Source organism: Equus przewalskii, chromosome 3, assembly GCF_037783145.1.
Source record: "Equus przewalskii isolate Varuska chromosome 3, EquPr2, whole genome shotgun sequence".
NCBI classification, from domain to species: Eukaryota; Metazoa; Chordata; class Mammalia; order Perissodactyla; family Equidae; genus Equus; species Equus przewalskii.
Window position 1 is genome coordinate 50,331,275 of NC_091833.1, and position 27,822 is coordinate 50,359,096.

Consider the following 27,822-nt stretch of genomic DNA (forward strand, 5'->3'; position numbering starts at 1 on the left):
AGAAACTGAGGCACAGAGGGCTTACGTCACTCGCCCAGTATCACATCACTAGGAAGTGGTACAGCTGGAATTGGAAGAGTGGCGACAGAATCGGTGCTCCTTTTCACTATGCTGTGCCATGCTGTCAATTTTTTCCACCCAGCAGCGTAGTTTGGTGTTTTTGTTTTTCTTCTCAGATCCCTCCCACTGATCTCTATTTGTTCTGCTGAAACTTGGAAAGCACGATCCTCTTTATAGGAACTTGGATCTGACTCCTCATCCACGATTTTCATTCAGTCGAATGGTCGTGAACGTTCAGTGAGATCACGCTGTACACGGGGCGGAGACGTGTCTTTGTTTCTTGAAGAGACAGAGGCCTGTTTTTATGAAGTGCTGGTCTTTGAAGAAATCATTCGAGTTGCCACTTCTGGTGCTGCTGTGTGTGTGCTGAGCACTTTCCTGCGCAATTCTCCTACGCTCCACACAACAACCCTAAGATGCAAGTACCATTGTAATTCCCATTTTATAGAGTAGAGATCTAAGGTTAAAAGAGGTTAAGTAACTTGTTCAAAGTGGCACAGCCAGTAGGTTTTGGAGCCCGAACTCAAAGCCAAGTTGATGTGGCTCTGAGGATCATTGCTTTGTGCATAATTCTATGCCGTTCTACTTCACTTTCCAAGATGCGTTATTTCCTTACAAGGATATTCAAAGGAAGAGCTTGGGGAACAGCAGGAGCCATGTGCTGCTTTACAGAGAAGATTCTTCTTCTGTAAGAGGATGAGCCACAGGAATACCCAGTGACCAGCCTTTTATAATCAACAAGTCACTGATGAATGTCCAACCAGAATAAATACTACATAGTAAAATTTAAAGGGAAGTTTTAAAATCAAACTATAATATAGCAAACGTCCCTTCTAAGGTATAAATTGTCATTAATATTTCCTACCTACCCCAGACCATGTCTCAGCAAAAACACATTCAGACTTTACAAATGGCTTACACGAGTCTTCCTCAGACCACTCAACACTGCTGGCTTTTCCAGAATAACTGCACTTTGCAGATCCTACACGGCCCTCAAAGTGTTCAACAGTCCCTGTCACAGTTTTCAATACCACACATTTCTCATTATCTGTTTCCCCCTATTTCTCATTATCAGTGAAGGAAGAGAACATTTCAGAAAATATGCCATGTACCCTTTCAAGCGTCATTTCCCTTGAAAAAGAAATAAAAAGAGAAAGCAAAAAGAAACAGGGTATATTAAATTAATTTTAAACACAATGTCTGATGTTTTTTCAAGACCAATTAATTTACAACTTAGGGCCATTCTACATGCTTATTTATAACTTGGCTATTTTACAGTAAGTGATTTAAATAATGACTCTCCATATTCATAGCTTTCTTTTTCTAAAGAATTTTTTTTTTTTTTTTTTATCCCAGAGGTTCCCAAGCAACTACCTGGGTCTCATGGTGGGGGGAGGAGGACTGAGTTGCCATTTCATTTTATTCCCTCCTCAGCAGTTACAAATGAATCCAAAACAAAAAAAGAGTAGTAACTTTTCAAAAATAAAAGCTCCATTCATTTTCAAAGAACTTTGTTTGGTTATGACCATTTTACACGAACTTTACCTGTTCCATTGGGACTTTATCAAAATATATTTAAGGAAACATAAAAGAAACCTGTTTTAAAATGGGATGTTTTACCCACTACTGGGTATTTATCCAAAGAGCTTGAAGTCAGCAATCCCAAAAGTCCTATGCACCCCAATGTTCATTGCAGCATTATTTACAATAGCCAAGACATGGAAGCAACCTAATACATCAACAGATGAATGGATAAAGAAGATGTGGTATATATATACAATGGAATATTGTACTCAGCTGTAAAACAGAACAAAATCATTCCATTTGCAATAACATGGATGGACCTTGAGGGAATTATGTTAAGTGAAATAAGCCAGCGAGAGAAGGATAATCTGTGTATGACTCCACTCATATGAGGAATTTAAAATTATGGACTAAGAACAGTTTAGTGGATACCAGGGGAAAGGTGGGGTGGGGGGTGGGCACAAAGGGTGAAGTGGTGCACCTACAACACGACTGACAAACATTAATGTACCACTGAAATTTCACAAGATTGTAACCTATCATTAACTCAATAAAAAAAAATAATATACAGAAAAAAAAAAAAGACAGACCACACCGGGTGTGGTACCTGGCTGGTGGGAATGCAAAATGGTATACCCAACTTTGGAAAAAAAATTAAATAAATAAATAAAATAAAATGGGATGTTTTATTATGCTGCCAAATTAACCATAAGGCATCTACCCACTAATTCATCACTTCTCAATTCTCAAATTTTCCCTGGCAAGAATTCCTTTGCATTTCCGCCCCACACCAGGGCCCTATTTTCTAAAAATTTTGAATATTCAAGACAAAATATTTTCAGAATAATAAACAATTTCCTCCATTTTATAGGTGCTGGACAGAGGGGTACAAGAGCTGACCATGTAGTTTTCCCCTCAAAGCCACGGGTCAAGCCTGCACTGGGGGTGGAGAAAGAAGTAAGAGTTATACAGAATTTGAGAATGAAGCATTAAACTGGACAGGACTGAGTTTATTCCCTAAAATGGGTATGAGGAGGATTAGATGAGGTAACACAGGGAGGATCTTTGCCCTCAAACAGTGGTGAGAAGAGAAGTAGTTAATTCAAGGGCAACAGAAACCTCGCCCTCAACACTCAGTTACACAAATCCACAAATACAGCCCTTCCTGAGGCATTTCCTCTAGCCTTCTCTTCGTCAGCTCAGGATGTCTAAATCAGGTGGTTTTTACTTGCATAATCTAAAGCTTGAATAAAATGTTGAAGAATTTTTCTACACATCAGGAAAAAGCATGTACAACGTGGCGTGACCTCTCTAGAGCTCTTTCCTACAGTTGAAGGCCTCTGCGCATAAAGAAGGGTAGCTACCCTCTTTCAACCCAGTACCTAAGGGAAAGCGCACCTTACACTCCTCACCACAGCCACCATCGGTCTTCATACATCACTTCCCAGAGCTCTAGCATTACAGGGAGTTACAGCTAATGCTAAATTAAAGTGTTTAATGAGTGGAAGAATTAAACAAAAACAAAAACAAAAGAGCCATCACAAACTGCAAATTAAGGGATCAGCAAAACCCCTGCTGGGTTAAAAATCCCATTCGACCTTGCCAATACACTAATTAATATAATAAAAAACACAAAGATCTCGCTTAAAATTGAGCGAGCGGGCTGCCCACGGCCCGCTGCCCACTCTCAGAGCAAGCATCTGCTCAGAATGGAAGCGATTGTCTCCGTGGGAGGCTGACGGGAGGAGGGAAAGCTGCTTTGGCAGAGAGTCTCCCAGTTAGCTATGCCCCTTTTGAAAGGAGAATTCTCATCCTGTTTTTAATGCCAAGCACATACAACGTCAAGTAAATTGGTCTTAATACAAAACATGACAGAACTGCAGCGAACGGATGAAAGTACTACTATTGACGTTAACAAAAGTAAGAGAAAAATATGGATACAATTAATCTCCTAGTGTTAACCAGCATTCGAAATTTTTCTTCTTTCCAACTTTCTCTCCTATCTTGCCCCTAGAACAGAGCTTGACACGTATTCGACACTCAATAAATATGTGTCTGAGAACTCTAGCTAAAAAAACATATACCTATGGATGTTCAACAGACATTGTTAATGTTAGTGATTCAATATTCTTTTCTTTTATTATTAAAGATTGGCAGCTGAGCTAACAACTGTTGCCAATCTTGGGTTTTTTTTCCTTCTTCTTCTCCCGAAACCCCCCAGCACATAGTTGTATATTTTTAGTTGTAGGTCCTTCTGGTTGTGGTATGTGGGATGCTCCCTCAACATGGCCTGATGAGTGGTGCCATGTCCGCGCCCAGGACCCAAACTGGTGAAACCCTGGGCCACCAAAGCAGAGGGCAAGAACTTAACCACTCAGCCACGGGGCCAACCCCAGTGATTCAATATTCTTGATGCCCAAACTCAGAGGCCAAACATCTTGTTTTGCTTTATTCAATCAACAATCATTTATTATGCCAATCACTGTTCTGGGCACAATAAACCAAAAAAAAAAAAAAAAAAAATTAAGCTTCCCTGAGCAGCTTATGCCCTGGCCCTCAAGGAAAAAATGCACAGATAGGAAAAGTCAAATAACAACACAGAGAAATAAGAACAGAGTGACTCACGACAGGAGTAAACTGCTGGACTTCTATTACTGTTTCTTGCTATATACTAAAAGCTGCCATTGATTAAGCAGTTTCTGTATGCTAGATACTGAAGTAGGCGGTTTATATACATGATTTCACTTAGTTCGTACAACTTTGCTTCAGTTAGGTTTTACATTCCCTAGGTTTACAGAAGAGAAAACGGCTACTCAGAGAGGTTACTTAAGGTGATGTCATTAGCGAAAGACAGAGTTTAAGATTCCAAATGTCTTACTTCAAAGATCACCCCCTTTCCAAGATGTCATGCTGTCTCCCATTCTTAAAATTTATCAAGTATGTTTCTGCCCCTTCTCAGAGCTTCGGAGCTATTTAGGAGATGTAGCTTACATACTGAAATTCAGGAAGGGCATTTTGAGAATCTTTTGAGAGGAAAAATGGTCCAAGAATTTGAACTCAGGATTATTCAGGAAAATTTGTGCTCTCTGTTCACTGTAGGTGTGTAAAGACTAAAAGATTACTTCAGAACAGGCAGGAAAATTTCATGAAAGGGGTGAGATTTGAGCCATGCCTAGAGGAATCTAAAATTAAGTAAGATTCAATCCTTGCACTCAAGATGCTAGTGGTCAAACAAGGAAGAAAGATGTAAGTCAATGGACCTTCATACAGGATAAAGACATTTAGAATTTAACTAATTTTTCTTTTACACAACTAAAACATGGGTTCTGTAATCGGTCATGTTTGGCCTCAGGCAAGGTTCTTAATGATGCCTGTGACCAGACTGAACACAACCTTCATTTTCCTAGGAAGTGAAAACTAGAGTTCTAATAACTCAAAGGATCAGTGACACTATACTTTCATAAATATCTTTTCAAAACTAAATGCAGAATTTGTAATTCTGCTATATAACATTTTAAGTAACAAAGGTAGAAACATAATCATAAAAAATTCTAGCAATAAAAAATTTATAAAGTAGAAGCCTCCTCCCCTTAATCCTCCTCCCCTGGAATCCTTCCGTTCATTCATTATTCAACAAATATTTACTGAGTGCCTGCTATTTGCCAGGCATATGTGCCAATGCGCCAGTGTCCTATCTAGACTCTTGGACAATTCATGAACAAAGCAGACAAATATCTTGATTCTCAGATTTTACATTCTAGAGGGAGAAAGGCAACAAATAATAAATATTTAAATGTCTGGTATACCAGAAGGTGCTAAGCGCTATGGAAAAAACAAGGAAAGCAGGGCAGAGGGGCTAGGAATGAAAGCTGGGTGGGTGCGGCCTTAAACAGGGAGTCCAGGTACATCTCTCTGAGAAGTGCCACTGTCTATGCACATCCAAATATATACTCATCCATGTTTACAACACACCCAGACACGGCTTTTTTCAGTTCAAAAATAGATTGTGGGCATAATTCCATGTCATTACATATGGATCTGCTTCATTCTTTTTTTTTAAGTGTGGCATTATTTTTAATATTATTTAAAAAAAAAACCCTCAAAACAACTCAATTGTCCAATCATGAGGTAAAATTTGAGAAAACTTTAATATATCTTTTCAACACAACATTATGCAATCACGTAAATTGACGTCTATGAAAAAATATAATAAATGAAAAATATAAAATTACATCTATAACAAGAATACAACTGTTTCAAAAAACATGATGCATGAGGGGAAAATAGGTGGAGAGGACCGCCAATGATTTTTATTTCTTCTTTCTACTTCTGAATTTTCTAATTTTCTTTAAAAGTCATGCTTTACTTTCAAATATTTTATTTATTTATTTTTTTAAAGATTGGCACCTGAGCTAACAACTTTTGCCAATCTTCTTTTTTTTTTCTGCTTTTTCTTCCCAAATCCCCCCAGTACATAGTTGTATATTTAGTTGCAGGTCCTTCTAGTTGTGGCATGTGTGATGCTGCCTCACCGTGGCCTGATGAGCAGTGCCATGTCCGAGCCCAGGATCCGAACCAACGAAACCCTGGGCTACCGAAGTGGAGCGCACGAACTTAACCACTCAACCATGGGGCTGGCCCCTTAAAATGTTTTCTAATGTATTGTTTTAAGGGGAAGAAATAAATGCAACCCTTTGGGTCATGGCTGTGTGTCCACAAGGAGCTCTTACCAAGAGTAAAATGCCACTGGATCCAGGCTCAGGGGCTCAGAGGTGCCAAAAATAGACCCACGCCTGAGCTGGGCTCCCATCATCCCCCATGATAGACTGGGACTGGCACAGGTATGCTTTGATAAAAGGACAAGAAGAGGACCTTAGGTGACACTTGGAGAGAGCTGAGGGTGGCGAGCCAGAGTGAGGAAGGAGCCCAGTAGAGGTGAGGCAAGCAGGATGGATCAACAAGGGGCTCAGGTCCCAACCTCCTGCTTCCGAGCCCTGTCCTCCCACAGATGAGCCCAGAAAGGGGGGCGAGGCGTATCCTGCATGGAGGAACAAGCTGTATGGCAAGGGGGTCCCTGTCCTCCGAAGAGAGGCGGTAGATCCCCCCCTGCACTAGTCTGAGGGGCATTTTCCTCTACCAGCGTCTGCCAAATCTCAGAGACGCAGATTAACGTAGAATCCAACCTGAAATGCCCCCCATCACATTCGCTAGCAGAGCTATTTTCTTTTTGTCATTTTTTTTGGAGAAAGAGTAGCCCTGAGCTAACATCTGTTGCCAATCCTGCTCTTTTTGCTGAGGAAGGCTGGCCCTGAGCTAACATCTGTGCCCATCTTCCTCTACTTTATACGTGGGACGCCTGCCACAGCACTGCTTGCCAAGCAGTGCCATGTCCGCACCAGGGATCTGAACCGGCGAACCCCGGGCCCAGAAGCAGAATGTGCGAACTTAACCACTGCGCCACCAGGCCAGCCCAATACATTAGTTTTATCACTGTGGTCAGATACATTGACCTATGTGACATGGTTACCGTGTCCAAGTATTTTATTTTGAACTTGTCAAAGATCTTTCAATTTGAGGGGCTAGCTGAGCTGTTGACACAGCAACCGCAAAAACCTCACCTCGAAACACGTCCTTGTGGGAATGGAGGAGCATCAAATAGCTCTTCCTGGGGCAGCCTGTGTCAGAGTGGTTAAGTCCCGTCCAGTCCTATTCCGTAGTGTTCCTGCTTACTAGTCATTTCTTTTCTTTTCTTTTTAAGATTGGCCCTGAGCTAACATCTGTTCCCAATCTTTTCTTTTTCTTCTTCCACTCCCCACAGCCCCCCCAGTACACAGTTGTACACTTTAGTTGTAGGTCCTTCTGGCTCTGCTAAGTGGGACGCTACCTCAGCATGGCCTGATGAGCGGTGCCACGTCCTCACCCAGGATCCGAACTGGCAAAACCCTGGGCCACCAAAGCGGAGCGCGCGAACTTAACCACTCGGCCACCGGGGTGGCCCCAGTATGATTGGTTTTTATACAGAAAGCCTCTTGCAAAAATATTTGCAGTTCTCTGATTATTTTATCATATGTTTATTGTTCATTGATTCATAATTACAAGTATAAGATGCTGTCAAAATATATTTCACTTATAATCTACTTGTATATTTATCAAACATTCATTTGTACAATTTTTTCCTATAGAATGCTCTCAATAGTGATATTAACTGAAATATTATTACTAAATTAAATCCTCAGAACAGTAGTCCTTAAAACGTTCTGACTTTTCACTACTCCTGGAAGCTTCTTTTTCTCTGGTCCTATAAACTTCAGCACGCTGTCTTAACCTAAGGCTTTCAGTTCCTTCTCAGAGCCCCTGTAACAGTCTATCAAAGACCTTGCTAGCTTTTCAACAAATTGGGAGTATGGCCCAGAAAATAAAACAAATGGAACTTCTTAGAAATACTAGGTACAATCGGGAGCTTGAATCTAACAGTGTAAGGAGTGGAACTTTATCACAACCGCCAACAGGCCAGGGAAATTCTTCAGAATTATAATATTTGGGACTGTTCATAAGATTTAGAGAAGGAAATAATTTGATTCAAATGAGATTCTGCTAACTTAAATACTAATGGGAAGAGATACAATGTTTGCTTTCTATTTTACCTCTTCTTGCCTCTCCTGGGTTTTCTTTCACCCCTGACTTGTGTGTTACATATGGTTAAGCATTCTTTACTCCTCTATGTTATATGACCCAGGTTTATCTTTAGAACTGGAAAATCACCATGTGAAGTCATAACTGAGGGACACAAGATTAAGGGCAGTGCTTAAATACTGGAGGCAGCAAGAACTCAGCCATTCTCACCTCTTGCCCCACTGCAATCCATTATCTACAGGGCACTGAGAATGAGAATGAGGCCAGAAAAAAAAATCAGCTCATAATATCTTGCTTTCCTGCTTTCCATTGTACTTAGAACACAAAGTCCTTACAAAGGCCTATGAAGCCTGACAGGATCTGGCCCCTGGCTATACACCTGACCCCCTCTCCTACTTCTCTCCCACTCCGTCACTACATTCCAGCCAAAATTGCCTTTTTTCTGTTTCTCAACATGCCCAGTTTCTTCACACCGCCAGACCTTGAAATGTGCATGTCCCTCCAGCTCTGACACTTTCCCTGGGTGGTCATGTGATAAGATCTTTCATTTGCACATGGTAGGCTGTTGAAAAATATTTGTTAAATGAATAAAGGAAGAAGGTGGTAAACATTAGAGTTGGTCATATATTAATTAATTCAGCTAATACTTTTTGATCATCTATTATGTGCTGAGCATTGATCATACAAAGATGAACATAAGACAAGTTACAGCCTTAATTTCTTCTCCTTTCAGTACAAAAAGGACTGTTTTAGATGCTTACAGAGATCTTAAAACACCAACTCGAAAATGCCAACTTTGACACAGGATTGCTAAATCGAGAATTAAATCAATAAGGACAGCAATTAACAATAAAGCTTAAATTGAAAGATTCTTTCCCGTTGTGCAAACTGATTTTGTTCTCTCATTGAGTTTTTCCAGATGCATCCTTACCAAAATGTTTTCCTCTTTCGAGAGAGTCCTGTGACTATCCTCCATGCCTGCTGTAAAAACAGAAGATTTTATGATGTTTGATACATGTTTGCATATATAAGTATATAAAAAGATTTTTTAAATGATATACACTTCTTTTTCTTGAATTTGGATTTTGATCCTAACTGAATTATTTTTGAAATGGACAAGTAGTACATATAGTAGAAGATCAATAAAATAAAAAAGATCCAAAGTAAAATTTACCCAAGAATTAAACATGGTAAATTTCAAGAGCACATGGTGAAAAAAAGGATTTTAGAAGGCAAAGAGGAAGCAAGAGATTTCATGCTGGATGACTCAAGCCTTCAAAGGTAAAGTAGAAGACCACATCTTCTGCTGGAGTAGGGGAGTCACAGGTCCTGAGGGCCTGAGAATTTGGGTGAGTTTTGGAGAACCACAGTGGAGAATATACGAATAATTTAAGAGGACATGAAAGTGATCAAGTCGAAATTTGCAGTAATCCCAATCAACAGAGTTTTATACCGTTTCAGAATTAATAAAGAGAACAATGATAGTGTCCTGGCTTTGGAGATAACTAATAGAAATGGCACGTGGGCAGAAAAGTCAAGGACCCCCAGAAAGTAGAGAGAAAGTATAATAAACTCCCACATGCTCATCATCCATCTTCAATAACTATCTCCTCATTGTTTTATTTATGCCTCGACACTCTGCCACTATTTATTAGATTATTTTGAAGCAAATCCCACTTATCATAATATTTCACCTGGATTTTAGTATGTATCTCTGAAGGATAAAGCTTCTTTAAAAAAAAAACATAATCACAATACCATTATTATACCTGAAAAAATTAACAATAATTCTTAACACAAGTATCCAATCCATATTCAAGTTACTCCAATTGTCTCATAATTTTTTTACAGTTGTTTTGTTCAATTCAGAATCCAACCAGAATTCACACATTGCATGTGGTTTATAGGTCTCTTAAATTTCTTCAAAGTCATAGTTCTCCCTCCAACTCTTTTTTTCTTCGCAATTTGTTGAAGAAACTAGAAGTAGGAGACTGGCTCAGATATGGACGCAGGGGCTAGATTTTGTAGGGCTTTATAGATCTTTGTAAGAACTTTGGATTTTAAGTACAATGGAAAGTCATCAGGACCATAAAATATTGTGATCTGAATTTTTTTCTAGCCTCATTCTCATTCTGGCTACTGTGTGGACAGTGGATTATAAGGGGCAAGAGTGGAAACAGGCAGAGTCATTGCCATCCCCAGCACTTAGTCACTGCCCCTCACCTTGTGTCTCAGTTATGAGTCCACATGAAGATGCTCCCGTTTTCAAGATAATCCAAGACTACACTGGAGGTAGACGTTTTCTGCCAAACAGCTCTCTTTGGGACAAGAGACAATCTTCTTTTCAAGATCCTTGATAATGAACACGAATGAATTTACAGCAGATTAATCTCAGCATGTGAGAAAATAAGCCCTCACTTGCCCTGAAGTGCTCCCTTCTGTGCAGGGACAAAGTGGACCTTGGCCAGACTCGCCAGTATGAACTGAATCCCACTGTTAACAGCAGCTTGCAGCACAAGCCACACTGAATCGGCTTGAGTTGGCAGCAGTAAAAGAAACTTGGCTCTTGTTAACTGTCAGAGCCAAATGCCCCATCCTGTTTTTTCCAGCTTCCACTTCAAAATAAAGTGAATATTTCTAATTCTATTGAGTGCTGCAAATAGAACTCAAAGATTCAATAAAACGCAGTTTTCAAAGAGAATTAATATGGAAGCTTTTGGTTTTGCATGCTGCCAATAACATGTGAAATGTAAGTGCCAGGAAAACGCCTTTCCTAACCCAGGATCATTAATAATAAAATATTGTTTTGTTCTTCTGTTTAAAAAGGTTAAATTTTCCAATATCCTCTAGAAGGCACAATAACTTTTGTCGCTATGAATTATTTTTCACAAAGTTATTCCCTGTTTACCAGTTCCTTTGGAACTTTGTTGCACAGCCACAATGACAAGTCAAATAATGTACTTGAAAGGACTTTCACGTCAGCTCTGTCCCTTTCTTAATTGTGCAATCTTAGGCAAGTTCCTTAACCTCTCTGAGTTCAGGTTTCCTCCTCTTAAAAGCAGAGCTAGTAATCGCAGCATTATTTACAATAGGCAAGACGTGGAAGCAACCTAAGTGCCCATCAACTGATGATTGGATAAAGAAGATATGGTATATATATGTATATACATATATATATACAATGGAATACTACTCAGCCACAAAAAAGGGTAAAATTGTCCCATTCACAACAACACGGATGGACCTTGAGGGTATTATGTTAAGTGAAATAAGCCAGATGGAGAAAGACAAACTCTATGACTCCACTCACAGGTGCAAGTTAAACATATAGACAAAGAGAACTGACTGGTGGTTACCAGGGGAAAGGGGGTGGGGGTGGGCAGAGGGCACAAAGGGTGAAGTGGTGCACCTACGACATAACTGGCAATAACGTACAACTGAAATTTCACAAGGTTGTAAACTATCATAATCTTAATAAAAAGTTAAAAAAAAGGAAAAGCAGAGCTAGTAATAGGACTATGTCATAGGCCTGTCATGAGGACTAAATGAATTAATATCTATAATGGATTTTGAACACTAACAACAGTTAGTGCTATAAAGTATTAGGTATTATTAGCTACCTCCGTAGTTCTAAAACGTTGCTGAGGCTATGATTCTTTTTTTTCCTTTAGTTTAATTTGTTAAGTGCACAATTCAGTGGTTTTAGTATATTCACAAAGTTGTGCAACCATCACCACTAATTCCAGAGCATTTTCCTCACCTCAAGAAGAAATGCACACATGTTAACAGTCACTCTCCACTCCCTGGCAATCACTAATCTACTTTTGGTCTCTATGGATTTGCCTGTTCTGGACATTGCATATAAATGGAATCATAGAAAATGTAGCCTTCTGCGTCTCACTTCTTTTACTTAGCATAACATTTTCATCTATCTTGTACCCTGTATTGGTACTTCACTTCTTTTCATGCCTGAATACTATTCTTTGTAAGGACATACTACATTTTGTTTATCCATTCATCCGTTGATAGACATTTGGGTTCTTTCCACTTCATGGCTATTACAAATAATGCTGCTATGAATATTCATATACAAGTTTTGTATGGATGTAAGTTTTCCGTTCTCTTGCTTAAATACCTAAGAGTGGAACTGCTGTATCACATGATAACTCTATTTTTAACATTTTGAGGAACTACCAAACTGCACTATTTTCTATTCCCACCAGCAATCTATGAGGGTTCCAGTTTCTCCACATTGTCAACACTTGTTACTGTTTGTCTTTTTGATTATAACCATCCTAGTGCACGCAAAGTGGTACTTCATGAGGTTTTGATTTGCAATTTTGCTAATGACTAATGACATTAAGCATCTTTTCACCTGCTTATTGATCACTTGTATACTTTCTTTGGAAAAATGCTTATTCAATTCCTTTGTCCATTTGTCTTGTTATTTTGGGGATGTAAATATTCCTTATACATCTGGATACTAGTCCCTAATCAAATATATGATTTGCAAATATTTTCTCCCATTCTGTGAGTTGTCTTTTCACTTTCTCGATGGTGTTCTTTGAAGCACAAAAGTTTTTATTGTTGAGGAAGCCCGATTTTTTTTTTATTTTGTCTTTTATTACTTGTGCTTTTGGTGTCATATCTAAAAACCACTGTCTAATCCAAAGCCACAAAAAGTTATGCCTAGCTTTTCTTCTAAGAGTTTTATAATTTTAGCTTTTACTCTTAGGTCTTTGATCTGTTTTGAGTTAATTTTCGTATATGGTACAAGATAGGAGTTCACGTTGGAGGTAGAGCACTTCCTCCTCGAGGCTCCTTTACCAATACATCCAGCAGAGGGAGCTCCAGTGTTTAACAACTGTTACTATGGCGCCTTCGCTTCCTCCCACTCCATCTATTTAAAAGACGTAAATTTTGGCCTAATTCTGGTGCCAAGTCATTCAATGGGTCTGGCTTTCCCCTGGGGGTACATTAGGAACTGTAGCATTTGAAAAACCTGAAGAGAGAGACTCTGTCCTTTATCATACATCTCCATATTTAATTAAGAAGGTCATATTTAAATATACAATATAAAGTATACCATATAATTTTTGTTTGATTTGCTATAATTAGATATCATGATAGATGATGATTAAATAATAACCACCACACCTTTTCTCCCCCAAAGATGGTGCTTATCCAATGCATCTCGAAGGATGACACAAGGATATTTTTGTTTTCTTCATTTAGCAGGTCAAATACTTTATATCTCTATCTACAATATGGACCCAGAACTCGTTGCACTCTAAATTTAGTGACCCATCCAAGAATTGAATGCTGATTATGGCAAATTTTTGGCTTGCCTGTGTTTTTGTTAATTTATGCAATGTCTAAACAGTGACAAAATGCATTGTGGAATGTTCCTAAAAGATACATTTAGCTTGAAATAAGCATTTTAAAAAGTATTTATTTAAAATAATAAATCAGGGGCCAGCCCTGTGGCCAAGAGGTTAAGTACGTGCACTCTGCTTTGGCGGCCTGGGGTTTCGCTGGTTCGGATCCTGGATGCAGACATGGCACTGCTCATCAGGCCATGCTGAGGCGGCATCCCACATGGCACGACCAGAGGTGCTCATAACTAGAATATACAAGCATGTACTGGGGGACTTTGGGGAGAAGAAGAAAAAAAAAGATTGGCAAGAGTTGTTAGCTCAGGCGCCAATCTTTAAAAAAAATTAATAAATAAAAGAATAAATCAAAGAATGAAAAAAGAAGTGGAAAAATATTGAGTATCTTCTACAGGCTGGCTATGGTGTAGGCAGAAATGGTAACATGATAAAAATTTCATTTATAGAAATCAGTGTAGGTAGACTAAGGATTTACCTGTAAAATCTAAAACTAAAAAATTTTAGAAGAAAATATCTTTATGTCTCAGGAATAGGAAAGTGTTTGTTAAAGAAGATATAAAAAGTTCAAAGCATTAGGTAAACATTAACAAATTCTATTACATTCTAATTAAGACCTTCTGATTATTTCAGAGCAGAAATAAATACTATTGAAACGAAAAAGGCAGTAGAAAGGATCAATGAAACAAAGAGCTGGTTTTTTGAGAAGATAAATAAAATTGACAAACCACTAGCCAGACTTACAAAGAAAAAAAGGGAGAAAGCTCAAATAAACAAAATCAGAGATGAAAGAGGAGAAATAACAACAGACTCTGCAGACATACAACGGATTATAAGAGAATACTACAAAAAACTATATGCCAACAGAATGGATAACCTAGAGGAAATGGATAAATTCTTGGACTCCTACAATCTCCCAAAGCTCACTCAAGAAGAGGCAGACAATTTGAACAGACCAATCACAAGGAAAGAGATTGAAACAGCAATCAAAAACATCCCAAAGAATAAAACCCCAGGACCAAATGGCTTTCCTGGGGAATTCTACCAAACTTCCAGAGAGGATTTAATACCTATCCTTTTCAAGCTATTCCAAAAAATTAGGGAAGATGGAACACTTCCTAACACATTCTATGAGGCCAACATCACACTGATACCAAAACCTGACAAGGACACCACGAAAAAAGAGAACTACAGGCCAGTATCACTGATGAACATAGATGCAAAAATTCTAAACAAAATTTTGGCAACCAGAATTCAGCAATTCATCAAAAGGATCATACATCATGATCAGGTGGGATTCATACCAGGGACACAGTGATGGTTCAACATTCGCAAATCAATCAACGTGATACACCACATCAACAAACTGAGCAATAAAAACCACATGATCATCTCAATAGATGCAGAGAAGGCATTTGACAAGATCCAACAGCCATTTATGATAAAAACTCTGAACAAAATGGGCAAAGAAGGAAACTACCTCAACATAATAAAAGCCATATATGACAAACCCATAGCCAACATCATATTCAATGGGCAAAAACTGAACGCCATCCCTCTGAAAACAGGAACGAGACAAGGATGCCCTCTATCACCACTCTTGTTTAACATAGTACTGGAGGTCCTGGCCAGAGCAATCAGGCAAGAAAAAGGAATAAAAGGAATCCAAATAGGGAGGGAAGAAGTGAAACTCTCGCTGTTTGCAGACAACATGATCTTATATATAGAAAACCCCAAAGAACCCATTGGAAAACTCTTAGAAGTAATCAGCAACTACAGCAAAGTTGCAGGGTACAAAATCAATTTGCATAAATCAGTAGCATTTCTATACTCCAATAACGAACTAACAGAAAAAGAACTGAAGAACACAATACCATTCACAATCGCAACAAAAAGAATAAAATACCTTGGGGTAAATTTAACTAAGGAAGTGAAGGACCTATATAATGAAAATTACAAGGTCTTTCTGAGAGAATTGGATAATGACATAAGGAGATGGAAAGACATTCCATGTACATGGATTGGAAGAATAAACATAGTTAAAATGTCCATTCTACCTAAAGCAATCTACAGATTCAACGCCATCCCAATCAGAATCCCAATGACATTCTTTACAGAATTAGAACAAAGAATGCTAAAATTCATATGGGGCAACAAAAGACCCCGAATTTCTAAAGCAATCGTGAGAAAAAAGAACAAAACGGGAGGCATCACAATCCCCGACTTCAAAACATACTACAAAGCTACAGTAATCAAAACAGCATGGTACTGGTACAAAAACAGGTGCACAGATCAATGGAACAGAATTGAAAGCCCAGAAATAAAACCACACATCTATGGACAGCTTATCTTTGACAAAGGAGCTGAGGGCATACAATGGAGAAAAGAAAGTCTTTTCAACAAATGGTGCTGGGAAAACTGGAAAGCCACACGTAAAAGAATGAAAATTGACCATTCTTTTTCACCATTCACCAAAATAAACTCAAAATAGGTCAAAGACCTAAAGGTGAGACCTGAAACCATAAGGCTTCTGGAAGAAAACGTAGGCAGTACACTCTTTGACATCAGTATTAAAAGGATCTTTTCGGACACCATGCCTTCTCAGAAAGAATAAACAAATGGGACTTCATCAGACTAAAGAGCTTCTTCAAGGCAAATGAAAACAGGATTGAAACAAAAAAACAACCCACTAACTGGGAAAAAATATTTGCAAGTCATATATCGGACAAAGGCTTAATATCCATAATATATAAAGAACTCTCACAACTCAACAACAAAACATCAAACAACCCAATCAAAAAATGGGCTGGAGACATGAACAGACATTTCTCCAAAGAAGATATACTGATGGCCAATAGGCACATGAAAAGATGTTCATCATCGCTGATGATCAGGGAAATGCAAATCAAAACTACACTAAGATATCACCTTACACCCATTAGAATGACAAAAATATCTAAAACTAATAGTAACAAATGTTGGAGAGGTTGTGGAGAAAAAGGAACCCTCATACACTGCTGGTGGGAATGCAAACTGGTGCAGCCACTATGGAAAACAGTATGGAGATTCCTCAAAAAATTAAAAATAGAACTACCATACGATCCAGCCATCCCACTACTAGGTATTTATCCAAAGAGCTTGAAGTCAGCAATCCCAAAAGTCCTACGCACCCCAATGTTCATTGCAGCATTATTTACAATAGCCAAGACATGGAAGCAACCTAAGTGCCCATCAACAGACAAATGGATAAAGAAGATGTGGTACATGTCTACAATGGAATACTACTCAGCTGCAAAACAGAACAAAATCATTCCATTTGCAATAACATGGATGGACCTTGAGGGAATTATGTTAAGTGAAATAAGCCAACTAGAGAAGGATAATCTGTGTATGACTCCACTCATATGAGGAATTTAAAAATATGGACTAAGAACAGTTTAGTGGATACCAGGGGAAAGGTGGGGTGCGGGGTGAGCACAAAGGGTGAAGTGGTGCACCTACAACACAAATGACAAACATTAATGTACAACTGTAATTTCACAAGGATGTTAACTTTTATAACCTTAATTAAAAAAGTTAAAAAACAATTAAAAAAGAATATACAGCTATGTACCGGGGGGCTTTGGGGAGAAAAAGGAAAAAAATAAAAATCTTAAAAAAACAAACAAACAAACAAAAAAAAAAGAAAAATTATAGATAATTGAGAAGGTAATAATGATACCTAAAATAGTATGTATTTGTATGTTCATTACATAAATATACTGTTTGGAATTTTAAAAAAAAGTTCACTCTTATTATTAATCAAATAAAATTAATAATTGGCAAAGACTTCGAAAATAGAGTTGCAGGGCATGCCCAGTGGTGTAGTGGTTAAGTTCACATGGTCTGCTTCAGTGGCCCAGGGTTCACTAGTTCAGATCCTGGGTGGAGACCTACGCACAGTTTGTCAAGCCATGCTGCGGCAGCATCCTACATACAAAACAGAGGAAGATTGGCACAGATGTTAGCTCAGCGACAATCTTTCTCAAGCAAAAAGAGGAAGACTGGCACAGATGTTAGCTCAGGGCCAATCTTCCTCATCAAAAAAAGAAGAAGAAAATAGAGTTGATAGAATTGTCAGTAAATAAACAATTTCATACATTGCTGGTTAGGAGTATAAACCTTCCAAGGGGCCACTTAAGTAAGATATCAATGCAAGGTATTTTCACATATTGAGGTTCATGGGGTAGCTATTCTGGTTTAAAACTAATTCAGCTTGAACTAAAGAAGCCTGACTTATGGCCTATTAAACATACATTGTACATCTGCTTTAAGCATTAAAGTAAAGAACGCATTAAACATTATCTCAAAGCAGAAGAATGCAGTCTTTGAAGATAAGACGCATACTTCCCTTCCCACAGTGCGGGCATCAGTACTCTGAAGATAAGTTCTCTTTCCCAGGCATCAGGGTCATGTTGACCTGCTCATTTACAACTGGGTAGCTCTTTGAAACTTTGATAAATATCTATCCTGGGTAACTTTAATGTATCTTCTTTGTTCTAAAAAGATAGAAAACTGTAGGCAAAACCACGCTTCTCCAGAACGCTTTCTTCCTTTGTGGAACCTGCCTTCCCAGGTTATAATCCTCAGTTTGGCTCAAGTAAAACTCAAATTCTCTCTCCTATATATAAAATGGTTAGTAGTAAATTGCATCGACATCAGACATCTTTTGAATTTATGCGCCTTCTGATGTAGGAGTTCCACTTTTTGGGAAACATCTCAGTGATCTAGCTACAAGTTATACAAACTAGAAATTTTTTTTTGAAACTGAAAAACTCAAAACAACTACAAATTAAAGCTTGATTAAAGGAACAGTAGAAGTAAATCCATACTAGGAAACACTCTGCAGTCATTTTTAAAACTTGTTAAATATAAATATTTTTGACCTGGCCAGTTATTCAGCATGAATTTGTAAGTTGGGGGAGGGGGTAAAGCAATTTTTAAAAAAGCATTAAGTCTGGGGCTGGCCCCGTGGTGTAGCAGTTGGGTTTGGTGCACTCCATTTCAGCAGCCTAGGTTTGTGGGTTCAGATCCCGGGCTTGGACCTGCTCCACTCATCAGCCATGCTGTGGCAGCATCCCACATACACAGTAGAGGAAGACTGGCACAGATGTTAGCTAAGGGCTAATCTTCCTCAGCACAAAAAAACAAAAAAATTAAGTCAGGTAAAGAAACATTCCAGGGGCCGGCCCAGTGGCACAGTAGTTAAGTTTGCATGTTCCGCTTCAGCAGCTCGGGGTTCACTGGTTGGGATCCTGGTTGCCGATGTGGCACCACTTGGTAAGCCATGCTGTGGCAAGCGGCCCACATATAAAGTAGAGGAAGATGGGCAGGGATGTTAGCTCAGGGCCAATCTTCCTCAAAAGAAAAAAATTGTTTTTTAATGTAACAGCAGGCATGCTGAATATCTTCCAGTTGTCAGTCTAGGTCCCTCTTCACCCTTCTCTATCCTGCTTTGTGCCAGAAAAGCTGACCTTTATGGACAAAATTAACAGACTTCCTTGTCCTCTGGCTTCTGGCAGCTGCCCTTGGCAGGGGCTGTCCCTTGAGATCAAAGAGCAGGAGAGGGAGATGAGGGTCTCCCTCTCCCAGCTCCCTGCTTGCAGGGTCACTACACCTTAGCTGCTTTCCTTTCTCAAGGCTGTCCTATAGCCAGCAGCCTCCACTCACAGCCTTCTCTCCTCTCCAGATTCTGGTAACTGCTCTCTTACTAGCTCAGGAGTACTGCACTGTTCCTTGTAGCTTTTCCTAGAACCTAACCACACCTTTATGAAATTCTCCTCAGCTCATTCCTTACATGTACCCTGTTTTCTGCTAGCAGGCTCACTGAGAGGGAGGGAATGGGCTCCATGAGAGAGCAGAAGAGAGAAACACTTGGCAGAGCTTGAGGAAAGAGTTCATGGTCAGAAGTAGAGGCAGATAAGATGGACATTTCTTTTTAATTTTTTTCTTTTCTTTTTTGTGGTGAGGAAGATTGGCCCTGAGCTAACTTCTATTGCCAATCTTCCTCTTTTTGCTTGAGACAGATTGTTGGTGAGCTGACATCTATTCCAATCTTCCTCTATTTTGTATATGGGATGCTTCCACAGTGTGGCTTGATGAGCGATGTGCAGATCTGTGCCTGGAATCCGAACCCACGAACCCCAGGCCGCCAAAGCAGAGCACGCAAACTTAGCCACTACACCACTGGGCCAGCCCCTTTAATCTTTTCCTATAAAAAGCCGGTAGTCCAGATTTGAAGACAATATTCTGAGCGAAGCTTAAAAATTCTTGACTGACATGTGAATGGCTGCTGGCCAATGGGCATGCAGCAAAGGTGATCACCTATCTTCTATCCTGAGCCCTCTTGAGCCTCATCTGTTTTCTACTCAATAGTTGTGAGCATAAAGGAAGAGTCTTTTTGTGGTACCTCCACCGGGTGGGCACATATTACCCTCTGGGCTTCTGTGATTCAAATCTCAACTGATGATAAAAGTAGCAACTAAAACCTTCCAAATAGCTAAACAACAGGCCATTCTACACTAATAATCCACTTTTGCCTCTGAGGAACTTGGCTGAAAGTATTTCTTCTGATTCTGCTTCCTTGAAAAAGAAATGCAATTATAACAATTTCTCTTTTTCAATGTTGGCTTATAAACTCCCAAAGAGAATCACTTACAAAGAGGATCTGAAACTTACAAAGAGGATCTGAAAATTCGAGCTTCTTTCTGCACCATCTGTGCAAGGATTAGGGGTGCATGAGTTCTAGGTTGTGGCTACGTAACAGCCAGCAACCATTCCGGGAAAAGACTTACATCATCTGCAAAAAGTTGCAATATGATAATCTCAAAGTGTTGTCTTAAAGTGCCTGTGCATAACGGTCAAGGCCTCGCGAAGTAAATTCACAGACCCTGTCCGATTACTCAACCCTCATTTCTCTCTTTCAATCCGTGGTTTTCATCTGCTGATCTCTTCATGACTCCTGACCATTGGACCTTCTTTGTCCACTGGCCCAGTGGAAGAGCAGTCCTAACTTGCTAATTAATAAGGAAAGAAAGCCTACGAGCCTGGGCAAGCCACTGAGCCAGTTCCAGAATTTGGAAGCAGCCACATTTTGTTTATCAGACACAAATCCTTTTTGCAGCTGGAACTTGCAACTCCTCAAGGCCTGCAGTGAGGCTCTTTTGGTGGCTGAATGGTCATTAGGGCCTCAGGCTCCTTTTCGCATCCTTCCACCATCCTATATGCAACTTCCACCCTCAGATCACCTCATAGTCCAAGATGACTGATCAAACTCAAGCCATGACTTCCAGGAAGAAAGAAGGATAAGGGGCTGGCCTGGCGGCACATTGGTTAAGTGCACACGTTTCACTTCAGCGACCTGGGGTTCACCGGTTTGGATCCCGGGTGCAGACATGGCACTGTTTGGCAAGCCATGCTGTGGTAGGCATCCCACATATAAAGTAGAGGAAGATGGGCATGGATGTTAGCTCAGGGCCAGTCTTCCTCAGCAAAAAGAGGAGCATTGATAGCAGTTAGCTCAGGGTGAATCTTCCTCAAAAAAAAAAAAAAAAGGATAAGAGAGCTACCTCCCAGCTAAATCAATCCCCTTAAGCGGCCATCCCCAACCTCCCATGCAAAACGTGGACAAAGCTCATGGATAGAAGGGAGTCTGTCAGGGAGGCTGAAAAAACAGTCTGTTGGCTAGGTACATAATCGTCCCTGCAAAAAAACTGAGATTCTTACATTAATGAAGAAGGCAAGAAGATTCTGTTTAAGCAGCTGGCAGTATCTGCTGTGCTGCCTTTCTTTTAATTAAAAAAAATAATTCAAAAAATAAGCTTTTGAGAGAGAGATTCCATTATGAGACTGTGAAGGTATCAAAAAGCTGATGTAACATAGATCTATATCTTAATGAAAGAAGTACTTTTCATAGAGAGCGTACCTTTGGAACACATGTTGGAATTGAAACACAACTACATTTGTTTCACTGTGCCAGTTTCTACCATACATATGGACACAATTTTGCTCAGAAGTGTATTGTACATATTTTAAACATAGATATTGGAAAACCAAGTTTTGCTAAATGTGTTTTTCTGATAACTAAAGTCACAACACTTCTGAAGTGTGGTAGGGATGGAGGCAATTTGCTCTCATCCTGTCACTTTGCATTGTGCCCTAGAGAGAACCCACAGCTCCCCACATAGGCAGCCTGGAAGCTCAAGCACGTCCAAGCAGGTTCACGGGAAATGGAAAGTGGACTTGGGCAGGAAGGAATAACAAAAGCGGAATGTTAAAAATGGGGGAAAAAAGGAAAAACCCTGGATTAAATTATACATTTTAAAAGCTCACCAACACAAGTAATTTTCAAAAGAAATAATTTAGTGCATCAACTGAACTAGCAGTGGCCATCCTGAGGACGCCTTCTGTTTTAGCTCCATCCACCAACCTACCCCGAACTACCCCAAATAAATAATCACTCTAAACAGGAATAATGTATCTGCTACGTAAATATATCCTCAAGTAACATCCTTTGGCCCAGAGCTGCACCCCCTACTCCTTCCACTCAAATTCTTAACTCAAATTCTATCTTGTATAGATATTCTGGAGCCACCAGTGAGAACTAGCCATCGTGCTTTAGGAAGCAGAGTTGAATAGTTGCAACAGAGACTTTATGGTCCACAAGCCTTAAATATTTACTATCTGGCCTTTTATGGAAATATTTGCTGAGTCCTTCCTGACTGCACAAACTTGATATGCATTCCTTTATTGCCCCAGTATTTATTAGATAGCTACTATATATCAATTACTGTGCTCCTCCTTTCTACTTAAGAAGCTTTCAGACAAATGAAAGAGGTAGATAATGAAAATGCCCACTGATAAGGGCTACGTTAGGGACAAAAGCAGGTTGCAACATGAACGTATACGGGAGGCGCTAACCCAGAATAGAGAGGAGGGAGGATTGTAGCCAGGAAAGACTTCCTGACGAAAACAGTATCTAAGTTGATATTGGATGGTAGGTAGGAGTCAGCCAGGCAAAGAGGGAGAAGGCGCAGTAATTACAATGGCCCAGAGAGAAATTAGGGAAATTCAAACATTTCAGAGATGAGAGTGAAAAAAGGGCAGCAAAGGTTTAGAGATACCTATGTCAGATTGACAGCAAGGGTAACGGATGGAAGAAGTGTCATAAACTAAATAGCATAAGATGGGCCACTGAGTCAATACCAGAAAGCACAGCCACCCAGGGTGCCCTGCAGCAGAAGACAGGAAGTGATCCTGTTAGGAGAGGCTGAAGCCCCGCAGCACAGGTTGGTTGTGGAGGAGGCTGATGAGAGAGGAGTCCAGGGCTGGGAAGAAAGGTAACGGTGAGCCAGTGGTTCTGACCTGGACAGGGAGGGGTGGTCTTGCTGGTGGCGCTCAGGCTCCTGAGGAGGAAGTGTTCTTAGACAGGCAGCTCTTCAGGGAACCGCCCTCTGGCTGCAAGCTCTGCCTCCATGGCAAAGGAAGATATAATTGTCCTCTCCATTATTTTTCCAAATCCCTCTGCAGGCTGTATCTGAAATTCTTTTGGTGGTTATAAAGCCTTTTATTCTAGGACTAGAGATAAAGACTTAAAATGCAAATGTTGATTGAGGTTAAAACATTGCAATTTATTCGGACCAAAGTATAATCAGAAAATGAGCCAACAGATATCAAATCATTTCCAGTTTTAATTTACGGGACTTTACGGAAGGGAAGGAGTCGCTAACAAAAGATCCTTACTTACAAGGGCCAGTCCTGTTTATTCTCCAAGGGAGCTGGGGAGGAATGAATAAAAGCTAAGATACTCCGTCAGATTTAGGAAACTTGTGTTCTTTTCTTTTAGTTGAGGGTGTAGGGACGGAAAAAGTTCTCCTAGGGTCTCTGGCTAGGTCTGAAAATTAAACCGACAAAGACAGATTAACAGGATCAAAGCACACAAATTTTATTGGATTTTCCCATGTACATGAGAGCCTTCCCAAGAGAACGAAGACCCAAAGAAGAAACGAGAGCAGGAAGCTTTTATACCTTTTAGAGGAAGAAACAATAAATTTGTGAAGAATTGACATGACACAGCAGTCTGGGCTAGGGGTAGTAAATGGTGAGGAAACTAGGAAGATAAGGATTAGTTAAAATTTGTTTATATAGACTTCTCGGCCCTAAATTCCATCTCTGGTGATGAGAATGTCTTCTTTCCTCCTGGCGTAGAGAGGGGACCTGTCACAGCGGGTTTCATGACGTGTTTCAGAGAAGAAAGGGGGCGGGCAGGAAAAGGTGGGAGGGGTCCGAGTGACCCTTGTGCAGCTGCATTTTCTCGAATTTCTTCAGTTTAAGATATTCAGCATGCCACATGCCACAACTAGAAGGACCCACAACTAAAAATACACAACTATGTACCAGAGGGCTTTGGGAGAAAAAGGAAAAATAAAATCTTTAAAAAAAAAAGATATTCAACATGCCAAGGTGCTTATATTTTGGGATAGTGTGTGCCCTGAACCACATCAAGGTATATCTTGTTTTGTAAGATGTATATTTTTGAAAATAATTATTTGAGAGCATTGTTGTGGATATATCACTTTTTTTAGGGAAGGATTCCCCGCCCCCCCCCCGCCCCAATTTATTGTCATTTGGTTTGAGCATTTCATTTAATTTTCAGAATTTCTGCCCTACTCTCTTTCCCCAACAAAAAGCCCTAGATTGGTGTACCTTACGTGTCCACCCCCCCCCCCCCCCGGCCCCAACCCCCCGGCCTTTGCCATCCTATGCAGACCTTTTCATTCCCATTTTCTGTTTGGTTCCTCTATCTCCTGCATTAGATCTTGTGTCTACAAGTGCAGGGGCTATTTGATTTTGTTCACTGTGTACTTCCCAGTTCCTAGCTCAGAGTCTGGCATATAGTAGGTGCTCAATAAATATTCTCGACTAAATAAATAACAGTATTGAAATGTTGTGTATATTTCTTTGATCCAGTTAGTAACTACAAGTTGCCTACTGTTTGGTACATGTCAATTAGCAGAAAAAAAAGAGTTCTGCTCTATAAGCATGTTTATAGGAGCGATCCAATTAAGAAGAAAATTTCAGACTATAAAAAAATTTCTATTAGGACATGGTCTTATTAAATATATATTACATTACATCATGCTTCCGGACAAACTTTACAATTTCTTTTTTCTTAATGCACACTTTAAAACTGGTCTGCCTCTATTTCTCCAAGGGCATTTGCATTAAATTGGCAAAATATAATGCTCTGAAAAGAAATATTTTAAAATATTAAAAATTATTTATTTCTATTTCTGCTATGTAAAAAAAGTGATTTTCTAGAAATGAAATAATTCAAATAGGCACTTTGGGGTTTTTACCTAAGATGCTAATTATTTTTTAAAAAGCTCTTTCTGGCAAAATCAATGCAAACCTATGTGTTAATACTCATAAATGTACCTAGGATTGAATTTATTCTGAAATAGATTCCTCGGTTGTGAAAGCTTGAGATTGCTCTAACAGAAGACACATTTAAGAAAATATCCATTAAAAATTTTTCCTTTGCTCTCTCTTATTCTCCCCCCTCGTACATTCCATCGATTTTATTGAAAAATTGGTTTATTCTAACATCATTTTATTTGCAATGGTTTTAGCACCAATGCTTAGGTCAATCAACTGCCTCCTTAGGTTTATGGGTATGTATTTATAAATACAAGCTGTTTTGCATATTCTTCATAGAGCATGTGGAGAAAGTAACAAAGGTATAAAAGCAGAAGGCTTTTTTTTTTCTTTTAAGACATATAGGCCCCAAGACCACTCACAACGCGCAGGAGGGGGCTTGGATACAAAAGGAAACTAAATTTTGTACCGCCACGAAAGTGAAGAAATGGATAACTTCAGAGGCACTTACGCTGTATTCCACCTAAAAACGTGCTTTGAGGACGTCAGGCAGGAGAACGCTATCCAGCCCCGAGCAGACTCCCGCCGCCCACCAGGGAGCTGCGGGGTGGCGGCGGACACCCGGAGGAGGCGACCAAAAACCACACTTCCCAGAGTGCTGTGCGCAGGCCGGGCGCGCGCTGCTCGCCCAGCGCCCGGAGGCCGTCGCTCCCGGGAGGCCGAGTCGAGACGACGCCGGGGCTCGGCGGGGCCGCGCAGGGGCGCGCGCGTCCGTCGAGTGCTCGCGCGGGCTGGTGCGGCGCCGCTCGGGACTGCGGCCGCGGGGAGCGCGGCTGCAGCCTTTGCGAGGCCGGGAGGCGGCGAGCGGAGGGACGAGACGAGCATCGAGGTAGCCGGCCGCTCGGCCCCCCCTCCCCGCTCCCTTTGTGCGGCGCCTTTGGCTCGCGCCGAGCCCTCCCTCACCCCGGCCCCAAATGGTCCCGCCGCCCCGGCTCGCGGTCTGGCGCGGGGATCCTCCGGCCCGGCGCGCAGTAAGCACAACTCCACAGCTCGGAGGGCTGGGCCCGTCCCCCCGCTGCACGGCTTCTGTCGCCCCCGTCGGCGGGAGGAGGGGTCGTCGGGGCCCGCTCCTCGCCGTCTTTGGCGGCGCGGCGCCGGCAGGTGCTCCGCGGGTCGGGGACTGGGCAGGCGCGGCTGCTGGCGCGGTGCGTGGTCCGGAGGGCGCCCCCGGCCCTGCAGCGCGGGGACCGCGGCCCGCCCGGGGCTCAGGCGCGCGCGGCGCTGCCCGCTCGGGGGCTCGGTGCCTGCTCGGGACCTGCCCGTCGCGGGGGTTACTCGCCCCCGGGACTGGCCCGCCGGCACGAGTCCGTCCGCGGAGCGCGCTGCCCGCGCCAGGCGTACCCTCGGGGCGGGGGAGACGCCCGCCTGCAGCCCCTTCCAGAGCGCGCCGCCGTCGGTGGAGGGGACTGCCTGCCGCAGGTGCCCCTCTTTCCTCCTGCCTCTCAGTCCTGGGCTGAGGTCGCCTGCTGGGGTCTTCAGCGGGGGCCGTTGGTCTACACAGGGGACGTTTTCTAGCTCGTCCTTTACGGGATTTGCACAGTCCTAGCGTTTGCGTTTGAAAAGCTTTTTATGTTTTCCCGCTTGGCATTGTTTAATCAGATGACTTTTCGTGGAAAACTGCACTTTTATTAGTATTCCTTTTACTCTGTTTTCATAGCATAGCTGTGTTGGGCCCTTTGCCCTATGCTAATGTTACCACCTTGCGAGGATTCTTGGGCAAAAGGTTCTCGAAAGAACCTGCGTTGATACAAGTATTTTGTCTGCTGGTTGCACTTTTTCTTCCTTTGCGTTGTTTTTCTTCTGTGTGAGTCGATCGCGGTTCGACTCTGGGTGTTCTTCCCCCTCCCTCTAGGAGGAAACCCGGGCGTCTTGACCCTGCCGGGGGGTAGACTTGGTGAGCAGGGACCTCTGTTTGGCGGCGGCTTTTTTCATTGGCTGCTGCTTTTCCTCCTCCTTCCCCCCGGCACCCCCTTTAGTCTGTCAGTCAACCCGTGACCTTCTTCAAACTTTTTAGTCAGTCTCTATCTTGCCTTTAAGATACCAAATAGTGTGAACATGAGTATAAAAGTAAATCGCAGGGTATGGTACTCAACGATTGCATTTAGCTTCATCATGTTAGCATTTAAGGCTGCCAGTTCTTTTTAGCGTTCGATAAGATTACTATTATTGTTTTTAATATAACATATTCTGTAATAATTGTACGTTCTGTATCCTGGCAGGAAATTTAGTTCACAATCAGTGAGGGTAATTTTTTTTTAACTTTTTGTTGAGATTATGATAGTTTACAACCTTGTGAAATTTCAGTTGTACATTGTTTGTCGGTCGTGTTGTAGGTGGGCCACTTCACCCTTTGTGCCCATCCCCACGCCCCACCCTCCCTTTCCCCTGGTAACCATTGATCTGTTCTCTTTGTCTACCTGTTTAACTTCCACATATGAGTGGAGTCGTACAGAGAGTGTCTTTCTCTATCTGGCTTATTTCACTTAACATAATACTGAGGGTAATTTTTTAAAAACAATGTTTCCTCATTTGTTAGGAAGAAAGTGTGGTAGATAAATTTTGACCCTCCCCCCCATTTTTCAAAATTGAGTTTATATTTAGATCAGTTTTAGGTTCATGGCAATATGGAGTGGAAGGTACAGCGATTTCTCACATATGCTGCTTGCTCTGCCCCGCATGTGCTGTCTCCCGCAGGATCAAAATCCCCACGCAGGAATGGTACATTTGTTACAGTCGACAT

The 27,822-nt window shown here is 41.1% G+C and overlaps 1 protein-coding gene and 2 long non-coding RNA genes across 4 annotated transcripts in view; 1 reads left to right on the forward strand and 2 right to left on the reverse strand.

The window, feature by feature from the left end:
• The window catches only part of LOC139082531 (uncharacterized), a 43,885-nt gene extending 18,220 nt beyond the window's left edge, over positions 1 to 25,665 (reverse strand). The window contains exon 1 of the long non-coding RNA XR_011538626.1: positions 25,534 to 25,665. This is a non-coding gene — a long non-coding RNA (uncharacterized lncRNA). The remainder of the gene's footprint in view (positions 1 to 25,533) is intronic.
• On the reverse strand, positions 7,640 to 10,569 carry LOC139082532 (uncharacterized). Its single transcript, XR_011538627.1, has 3 exons — positions 10,441 to 10,569; positions 9,149 to 9,198; positions 7,640 to 8,779 (listed from the first exon to the last, which is right to left on the reverse strand). It is a non-coding gene; the product is annotated as an uncharacterized lncRNA (long non-coding RNA).
• Positions 25,369 to 27,822, forward strand: part of KLHL8 (kelch like family member 8) — a 48,078-nt gene continuing 45,624 nt past the window's right edge. For both annotated transcript variants that reach the window (XM_070614364.1, XM_070614365.1), the window contains exon 1: positions 25,369 to 25,911. The gene's annotated coding sequence lies outside the window, so the exon portion shown is untranslated. The remainder of the gene's footprint in view (positions 25,912 to 27,822) is intronic.